Here is a 9,979-nt window from a genome sequence, read left to right as displayed (position 1 = left end):
ATAACATCAATTAGGTATAAAAACTGCATAGATAAATAGATAGATTTTAATGGAGTTTCAATCACAAATCTCTTTGGATCTTCTCTCCAACTGTACTAAAATCCTAGAAAACCTTTGTTGGGGTCAAAATCGGTCACGACGGAATCAATGTCTGAAAGTGCGTAAAAATCAGCGTGAACGTCTTTACGAAAAATAAATCTTCGGAAAAGATTTATTCTTACGAAGAGCCCTGCGGAAGAAACACGAGACATCAGAGAAAAGCCCAAAAAAGGTTGCACGGTCGCTACGTAGCGACCGAGCTCGAGCCAAGCTCGGTCGCCACGTAGCGACCGAGCACACGTCCCGCTCGGTCGCTACGTAGCGACCGAGCTAGAGCCAAGCTCGGTCGCTACGTAGTGACCGAGCGTCCGTCCCGCTCGGCCGCTACGTAGTGACCGAGCTCGACCCAAGCTCGGTCGCTACGTAGCAACCTAGCTTCCATCCCGCTCGGTCGCTACGTAGCGACCGAGCGTCCGTCTCACTCGGTCGCTACGTAGCGAACGAGCGTGCGTTCCGTTTGGTCGCTACGTAGCGACCGAGCTCTTCTGAAACGTCGATACGACATGAATCCATGCATTCTCGTCTACCCTTCGATGCTGTCTCCCGAAGACCGTAGCGAACCCATTTCATGTTTTCCGCCGTTCGAAGTCATCAATCAAACTTTACGATAAAAACCGCGGAAAGTTCGTTTTTATCGAAAGAAGTCGTAATAAACGCTTCAAGTCGAAAGATGGCCCAAAGGGACCTAAGGCATGACTGGAAGCCCACCTTACGATTTCTTAACCAGCAGCCTGTAAACTGTGGGATGGTTTACGCTTGGTTCGCAAGGAAAGATAAATGTCAAGTTTCCGCAGATAAATACGAAATTTTGAAGATAATTACGAAGATCGGGAAAAATGGAATATCTCCATTTTTAGGCTATGACGGCTTAAGGGCAGAAGGGGAAAAGCGTAAACCGACCTAGGAGCGAGTATATAAAGAGTCCTAGGCGAGAGGCATGAGGGACAACTTTTTAGACTCAGAACTCTCGGCACTTAGAAACTCTGAGGCATTATTCTCGACATGTTCTGTTTCCATGACTGGCACCCGATTACCAGACGAACGTGCACAAGCAGTTCGATCTCTTGGTTCACTCTTGAACTACGTTCGGCTTGATCCTCGAAAGGGGTACGTAGGCAGCCTTTCATAAGGGTCAATCCGAAATCAATCAAAAACCTTTTCTGTATTTTCTTCGTCTTTTGTTATCGAGCTGCAAGTCAACTAGGTTTGAGCTTTTAGGCCACTAGAACTAGGTAACTCGCTGACAGCCTTTGCGGCCAAAGCTTTTATGATCTCTTGTAATGATCGCAACGCTTTCACGCGGACTCGAAATAAGATCTACTGTTTTCTCTAAACTTGTTTGTTATCTTTTCATGATTTCCGCATATATTTGGTCACTTGCCGTTGGGTCTCGCAGGGATCCGGGACCTCTGGGAAATTAGGATTTTCCTAGTTTCCTAATTCAATCGTAAATCGACAGTGCGAATTTCGGTTCCCACAAACTTTGCTGTGAAAATAAGAAAACAAAAAAGCATACTTTGCCTCTAACATGTTGGCAAACTATAAATATTAGGTTAAAACTCGTCAGGGGTAATCTTGTAAACTGGTGAAGTCTTGGGCTCTAAGTCGGCTGGAACCAAACAAGCTTTTGTGCGCTTCGTCATCGATCTATGTCACAGGATGTGCATCGATCAATTATTGTCTCTGAATGTCGACCATTGGTCTTGCTCGATGGCCAGCTCAGATGCTTTCTCCAATTATCTCCAAAATGCTCCAAAATCATCACTTTCTTCCAAATCACTCCTGATCCTATAAATATACGAAATAGACTCTATAAGATAATAATTAGTTATTAAAACACTTATAAACCATGACTAAAAGTGGGTAAAATCTATGGCTTATCAATTATCAAATCCAATAAAACATATTGGTGTATTACATGCGCATATAATGTTTGCAATTAGGGTGCTTGAGCAGAGTGTTTGAAAGGCTCCATATATTTTAGTATTAAGAAGTATATCGGTGAACATTAATGCGCACCTTCAAGCAGAACCAACTCCGGTAAGACATCTTCAACTGAAACTATACGCATGTCTGATCATGGATAAATATGAAGGTGTCAAAGAAGGGCCTAAAGCAAAAGATATTGTTCAGATTATGCGTACTGATTTTGGATGTGAGATCTCAGATTCTTTAGGATGGGAGTCGCGTGAATTTGTAGTCCATGCTGTCAGAGGTATTCCAGAGCAAAGTTATGGAAAAATACTATAACGTTAACAGTTGCACATGGAGAGGCTAATAAGGGTACACATTCCTCTAATGAGACTGACGTCAATGGTAGATTTCAAAATCAGTTTATAGTGTTTGGTCAATCTATTAGAGGCTTTAGCAATGTCATCAGGCGTGTTATTGTTGTCGATGGAACATTCTTGAAGAGTAAATTCAAAGGGGTGCTACTAGTTGCAACTGCATTAGATGGAAATTCAAATTTGTATCCTATTGCATTCGAGGTATTAGACTATAAGAATGATCGGTCCTGGGAATGATTTATGAGACAATTAAAAGTTGTAGTTGCTGATAATAATGTTTTGCCTTTTATTCTGGACATACAAGGGTCACTAGCTAAGGCACTTAAGAACATGTATCCGCTAGCGAGACATGGTATTTGTATTCATCATTTGTTGAATAATGTGGTATCTTATTTCAAGGAGAAGGGATTAGCTGAGTTGATTTCTAATGCTTCGAAGGCTTATAAAGTGGCTGATTTTTAGAAGACGTTTGCTCATGTTTGCAATATCAGTCTAGAAATTGGAAAGTTTCTTATGGAAGAAGATATGGAAAAATGGGTTAGATTTCAATTTCTTGTTTACATGTATGACATTAAGACAACAAATCTTGCAGTCCATAAATTCTGCCTTGCGTTCGCCGAGAGAGTTTCCTGTGATTCCTTTATTGGAAAATATTAGGAAAATGTTGACACCATTTTTTTTAAGCGTAAGAAATTGATTTCAAAGCATACACATCCTTTGACGATAAATATGGAGGAAATGATTGATAGGAGAATCGAGAAGGGAAAAACTTTTATAGTTTACCATATAAACGATGATCTGCTGCTTGTTAAAGGCGATACAATTATCTACTTAGTTTTTTGGATTATCGAACTTGTTCTTGTGGGAAGTACGACCTTTTGAAAATCTCTGGTAGACACACCATAGAAGCCGGTTTCATTGTTGGCAGACGGGGGCTTGGAGAGAAGCTTATCAAGAAAGCATAAATTCCATTGTTGTTCCTGAAGATGATTGGTCCTTCCCAAAAGATGTGGACAATTCGGAAGTGGTACCACTTGGGACAAAAATGTTTTTCGGAAGAAAAAGAAAGCGCATATTTGAAACCATTGAAGACAAATTCGATCAGCACAAGGATCACGGGGGGGGGGGGGGGGGGGGGGGGTCAGCTTCGCAAGTGCAGTAGATGTGGTGTTGATGACCACAACAGAGCAACTTGCGAAATGCCATAGTCGATTTGTTTTTTCTGTTTTTTAAGTTTCAATGGTTTTTTTCTAGTTTCAGTTTTGTTTCGAACTTTGATTTCATGTTTGCAACCTTGTTGCAATTTTTCAGACATTGTTCCAAGATAGAACCAGTTTCACGTAGATCATTGTAGAGTACATCGTTTTATTAGTTTGATTTCAGTTGCATATACAACATTCCTGAACCAAAAAACGATTTCATTCATAAACTTGGTTGCATAATCATTGCAATTTTGAAGAAAATTGTAAGACCAGTAGATCGTAAGCATTCATTCTTGGATACTTAATTTTTCAAAAAGCCATAGAATGGATCCTAAACAACCTAATTCAATGGAATTTTTCTGCATCCTAACTTCTTCCTCCACCGTCTTCTTCAAACTGTTTTTCAGATCTTCAATTTGTTAAGCTATTCTCCCTTACTCAACATCTACCCTTCTCATCTCATCAAGCAAAGATTCATCAACCCACTTAAATAAATGGTTTTCGTTCTTTTGCTACATCAAAACACATAAGAAAATCAAAGCAAATCGAAACTTATGGGAAAAAATCTCTAAAAATCGAAACTATGAACAAATTTATTCAGGCAATAGTTAATCTGTAATCCAGTCTTGCATTATAGGATTTTATGTAAGGGTTCCCATTGATTTTTGAATAGAATATCACAACTCTTCTCCCGCACCAGCACGTAGAAAGAACCCCTTGAGAGAAAAGAGTGGAGAGAAATATAAGTTTGGGTGAAATATAGGCTCGAGTTAGGGTACATGGTGTCGTTTAGTTTTTAGTGTCTCAGTTGTTTTTAGAGTTTAAGGAAAACATGGTTTGGGAATTAATATCGATAATATATATCTTTTGCTCTATAAACTAAAACTCTTTTATAACAATCTCACTGAATAAGACCTACATTACAACATAAACTCGAAAAATCATAGCTAAAGATCACCAATAACAATAAATCATAGCAAAGTCACTCTTAAAAATGTTAGCTAAAAGTCATTTCTAACAATAAGACATAAAAATCAGATAATCTCAATACACTTGGCAGGCTTCTACTTAGGAGGCTCATACTTTGACATCCTCTCAATCAACTCTAGATCAGTATCTGCTTTCCATAGATCCCACATAATCTTTATCCGAGCTCCCTTGATGTTATCAGCATCCACCAATGACATGTCCAACCCAAGCAAGTGGCATTCGATGTGTTTAGAGTGTACATACCAGAATGACAATTACCTCGGTTAAGACCACACACAGGGACATATGAACCAGTGTACGGAGTGATGTTGAGATGCTTCTGCATTCTCAATGACTGAACGGCCTTGACGATGTGAGGAACAAGATACTTGAATACTTCCACTTCCCGTATCCTTTTTTTAAACCGCTGCAATCAAACACTTCTACATGCATATTCACGAAACTGATGCATAAAGCAACCAAATGATTGCGATTGACCCAAACTGGAACGTACATCCGATCCATATCGACATTCCACAACTTTTGTGTTCTTCCATGAGAAGGCAGTTCACCTTTACCGTATTCCAGTAATAACGGATCCATCTTGTACTTCTTAATACCCTTCACAAAATTCTTGTACTCAGAAGCGATGAGGTCGCTGAAGACGCATGTCATGAAAGCAACACGATCCGATTTCCATACTTGCAGTGTTGTTCTTTCTCGGAATATGAACATTACAGCATCAGTCTCCTACAAAACAGATTTTCTTAGTAGACAATTTATATAGTAGCTAACAGTTAATAGAACTCAGTACTTGATGCTTATGTGGTTTTGAAGCCACTTGCTTGTAGAGATAATACGATCAGCTAATTCCAAGTTTAACATAGAAGGACCAGTATGTATAGCTCTGTAATCAAAATACAACGGTACAATTGCCAATTAGTAACAACATCATATAATGATGTACTAGGATGAGATCCATGCTATGTGCGGGGTGAGTTTATCATGTCTGTAATTTTCAAGTATTATAGGTATTAAGGATCGTAAAACCATATGAATAACTTATTCATATTGATTTTTTTTGAAAATTAAACTATATGACAATATAAACCATATAGTTTAAAAATAATCAGAGTGTGTTGCATAATAGTAATGATTTGACCATTACAAAAAAAAAAATGATTGATCGAAGAATAAATATTTGGACTGAATAGATTGTTGATGGGCTTATTTGGGTAATATATTGTTACATGTGATAATAATTATTGATGGGCTTACCTAAATAATTTATATTAATGGACCATTGTTATTGGAAAAAAAAATATTGATTTCATTCAATCTTACATATCGGTAAGAAAAAACACTATAACTGTTCATCTCTCAACATTGTGAGTAAGAAAAGGGGATTAGGGTTCACAGTGTATGATTTCTGATCGACGATCCCATAATTTTATTAGAAAACCCTAGACAAACGTTTCTTTTATTAGAATTTTCATTTTCAAAGGCTATTCCAATTTTTTTTTTGTTCAGGTGGTGTACCCAACATTTAGGTTAATAGACTAATTAAAGCTGGCATAAGCTAGGTTGGACTGATAGCGAATTGGTACCATTGAAACTAAACACTTTTGTGTTTGTAAAGTGATGAATAGAAATTAAGAGATACACTACAAGAAATATAGGTATTGGTAGCAGTTCGCGGTAGCACGAATTCACGAACTGCTATTAAAAATGTCAAAATCCGGATCCTAACTCTATCGTAGCATTAAAAACGGGCTACGGATATTTTCACTTAATAAAGCCTAAAAATCACCACTATAGCGGGAAAGTCATGTTGGAGGCAAAACACTTAGCGGAAATTTTAGCTTTTGTGCCATTTAGGTAGAGTTTTTATTTCTTCTTTACAAAAAAAAAATCACTCATTCTAATTCATAGAAAAAAAACTATTCTCTCATCTTTCTCCTCCTCCATAGTCGAACTTATTTCTCTAATTAATTTGGGTTTCTTTCTTCAACTTTGACAAAAAAAAGTCGTTTCCTTTTCCTTCTCTGCTTCGACGTTGCTTGGATTGACTGAAACCCCATTGCTACGGTGTTGCAACTGGAGATTTCCGCTTCGCCGCTGCTAGGATTCTCTCCTCACTGCCAACTCCTCACTGAAATTAGGGTTCATAACCTTTGATCAGTGTTGATTCTTGTGGTTCAGTTTCTCCAAATCGGTACCAATCTTCAAGATCTCAAAACCCAGAATGATTTTTTCTTTATCTTCCCCTTTGTTGCTTCGTTCAAGTTTACACTTCCATGCTTCTTCCCACCAATCCATCGTTACAGCAAGAAGAAGTATCACCTTGTTCCACCGCCACCAAATTCGTTGTAATTTCACAAAGTTGCTGCCTTTTTCTGCAAATTGACAGTGTTGGCTAATATTTTGATATCTGCAGAGTCTATCAAAGTCAGGAGGAGGAGGTTTGCTTAAAAATTTAGAGCATGAGGATGATGATTCTTCCTCCAGACAAGGTGTGCAAGTCTTTCCTTTTTCTCTCCCGTAGCCTTGGATTGTCTCTAATGCTTGGTATTTCTCAGGGAGAGGTTTATATACGAGGAAAAAAGCGAGCTGGTTTGACAAGTGACGAGGAGGTTTCAGGGCTTTGCATTGGCCTTGTAAGTGCTCTTTTCATGAGTAGTGTATGTTTGGTTTGGAGTGTGTGTATCTGGGGTTAAGTCTCTGCATTTTTATTTCTTCTTTTACTTTGTGTCTTTGCGTGAATCTATGAATGAAATCTTAGAGCAGCACTGCCTCTGTTTCGTTTCATTTCTATGGATGATATTATCTTTTCTATTCAAGAACTGGATTAATTAACCCGCTTGCTTACAGGTGCTGCTACCAAGTAGTGGGCATTGGAACTTGGAAGATGGTACTAACTCTGTCGCTATGGCTAAAGAGGTGAAGTAAGTACATATATATGTTATCTTTGCTCGTTTCTCTTTATTGAAAGAGTTCCTGAATTTTTAATGTTGAAACTACAGTGAGAGTCAACTTTGAGTTTTTGAAGAAACTTGGAGTTGATTGGTGGTGTTTCTACACGTGAGCTGTTTGCTTTGAACATTGGGTTTGCAACAGTGAGAAGAACCAGAAGGCTAAAGACTCTAGCTGAATATGTCATGCAGTTGGTTCTTATATGTAATATCTTTTATAAGCATTAGGAATCTTAAACATTCACAACTGATTCACGGATGGGAGTAATGTATTACACGTTGGGGAGGTTTATGTATATTTTGGTGCACTCTGCAGCACTTGAGATGGTTTAGTTTATTAATTATCCAAGAACATACAAGATATATAAATGTATATCTAAAATACTATTAATCATACTCTAAACCCTTAATTTTTAATATTTCATCATAAAATCCAAATATACCAACAAATAATATGATATAATTAAAATCTAACACTAATAATAAACTAGAAATTTTTTTTTGCTTCAAGTTCTAAACCCTAAACATACCATAAATTCCAACATCCAACACTTACAATAAACTTCAAAATGAACATTTGTAGAAATTTATAACTAAAACAAAAGCATATTACTTTAAAAATATATAAATTTTCAACATGTAATTTAAAAAAAAAACAAAACCTAAACCTAAACCCTAATGTTTGATGTCAGTGTAATACTTGGAAAGATTCTATGTAAGATGTATCTATTATGAATTTAATGCAATATATGTTTTAGTTATAAATCAATTTGCAATTTGCAATTTATAATTTATAAAATATAATCTTAAATTTAAATTCTAAATCTCAAACACTAAATCTTTAATCTACCCCCTATATCTAATACCCCAAACCTCAAACCTATGATATAAATTTAAAAACCAAACTCCAATTATATTCAAAAACTCAAACCATATACTTGATCCTAAATCTTAACCATGTACCTAATAGAACTTATATCCAATATATAAAAACATTTAATAGTTAAAATCCTATTTTTTTAAAAGATTAATTTCATATTTTAAATATATACTTTAAACAATCATCCCCCAAACTCTAAACTCTGAATGATAAATCTAATTTCCAAATTTATTTATTTTCATTTTAACTCAAAATCTTAAATGTAAACTTTAAATCTATTTCGAAACTTTAATTTCTGATTTTCAACTTAAACCCTTAACTCTATTTCATATACCTCAATATCAATAACAAAGTTTAAAATTTAAAATTTAAAACTATAAATTTAATTCTAAAGATTAATTTTTAACATTTAAATTGTGAAATCTAAATCTTATTTTTTTCTCAAAATTTTATCATAAATATTCTATATATTAAACACACAAAATAGAAAAGGAAAAAATGGTGTTCCAAGAAAAAAAGAATAAAAAACAACAACAAAACAATCTGATTGGTCAACACATATCGGCCAGTCACGTTTAAGTGCGAGGATCAAGCCTTATAAAATAACAGCCGTCGATAGAAGTGAATCCAATGGACAAAAATGCACAAAGATGAAACACTTTTCTCTCTCTTACAATATTCTCTGCGAATCTTTCATTTTTCTTTCTAGATCTACAAAAAAATCATTTCTCCTTCTCTTATGATTCTTCTTTTGATTCTCTCACAAATTTTCATAACTTTTAATCTATACCCTCCATCTCTGTTATGAGGAATCAAATCCTCTTCATTCTCTTTTTTTTTCGAGATCTCTCGAATCATCATGTTGTTGTTGATGATAATCTTCCTTGAGGTAGGGATTACGTCCAAGGGATCCGGTTTGGTTCATGAGATTAGGGTTTATTGTACCACCACCGTTGTTGTTGCCGTGTGTATTCACCTCCTCACCACCACACATTTCAACTTCACGTTCTCATCATGTTCTTATAAATGTGTGATTAATTTTTGTTTTGTGTACTGATTTATTAAGAAGCAGGGAAGGAGAAGCAGTGGTGGGACATAGCAATGTCTCCCGTCAAGCGTGGTGTGAAGGTGATATTCTCATAGAAAGTCTTTGTCTTTGTCTCGATGCCATTCCAAGGAGATATCCTGCCAGAGTCGGAACGCACCGGAGTCGAAGAGGGAGTGGAGTCGGAACGTGCTGGAGTCGATTGTGAAGGAGCCGGTAAAGGTGGCAGAGGTGGGAGCTGGCAGAGGTGGGAGCTCTACGGCAAAGGAGGCTGAGGGGCAAAGAGTTAGGAATTTCTAGGTTTAATTTTTTTGGTTTACAATTAAACCAATTTTGGTTTAATGTTGTTTTGGTTTAATGTGTAAACTGATTTTATTTGTAAAAAGATTATAATTAATAAATAAAATTAAAATTTTATTTGTAAATTGAGTTTTGATTTAATTCTAATCAATTATTTTAATTAATTAATTTTAATTAGTTAACTTTAATCAATTAATTTAATTAATTTTCATCAACTAATTTAT

The 9,979-nt window shown here is 36.1% G+C and overlaps 1 long non-coding RNA gene across 1 annotated transcript; it reads left to right on the top strand.

Moving 5' to 3' along the window:
• Nucleotides 1–5,897: 5,897 nt before the first annotated feature.
• LOC125584576 lies at nt 5,898–8,972 on the top strand. The gene is made up of 2 exons (XR_007321489.1): nt 5,898–7,503; nt 7,582–8,972. It is a non-coding gene; the product is annotated as an uncharacterized LOC125584576 (long non-coding RNA).
• Nucleotides 8,973–9,979: the final 1,007 nt, after the last annotated feature.

This window comes from Brassica napus, chromosome C3, assembly GCF_020379485.1.
Source record: "Brassica napus cultivar Da-Ae chromosome C3, Da-Ae, whole genome shotgun sequence".
NCBI classification, from domain to species: domain Eukaryota; kingdom Viridiplantae; phylum Streptophyta; class Magnoliopsida; order Brassicales; family Brassicaceae; genus Brassica; species Brassica napus.
The sequence above is the reverse complement of the archived record's forward strand: the minus strand, read 5'-3'. Positions and strand labels throughout refer to the sequence as shown.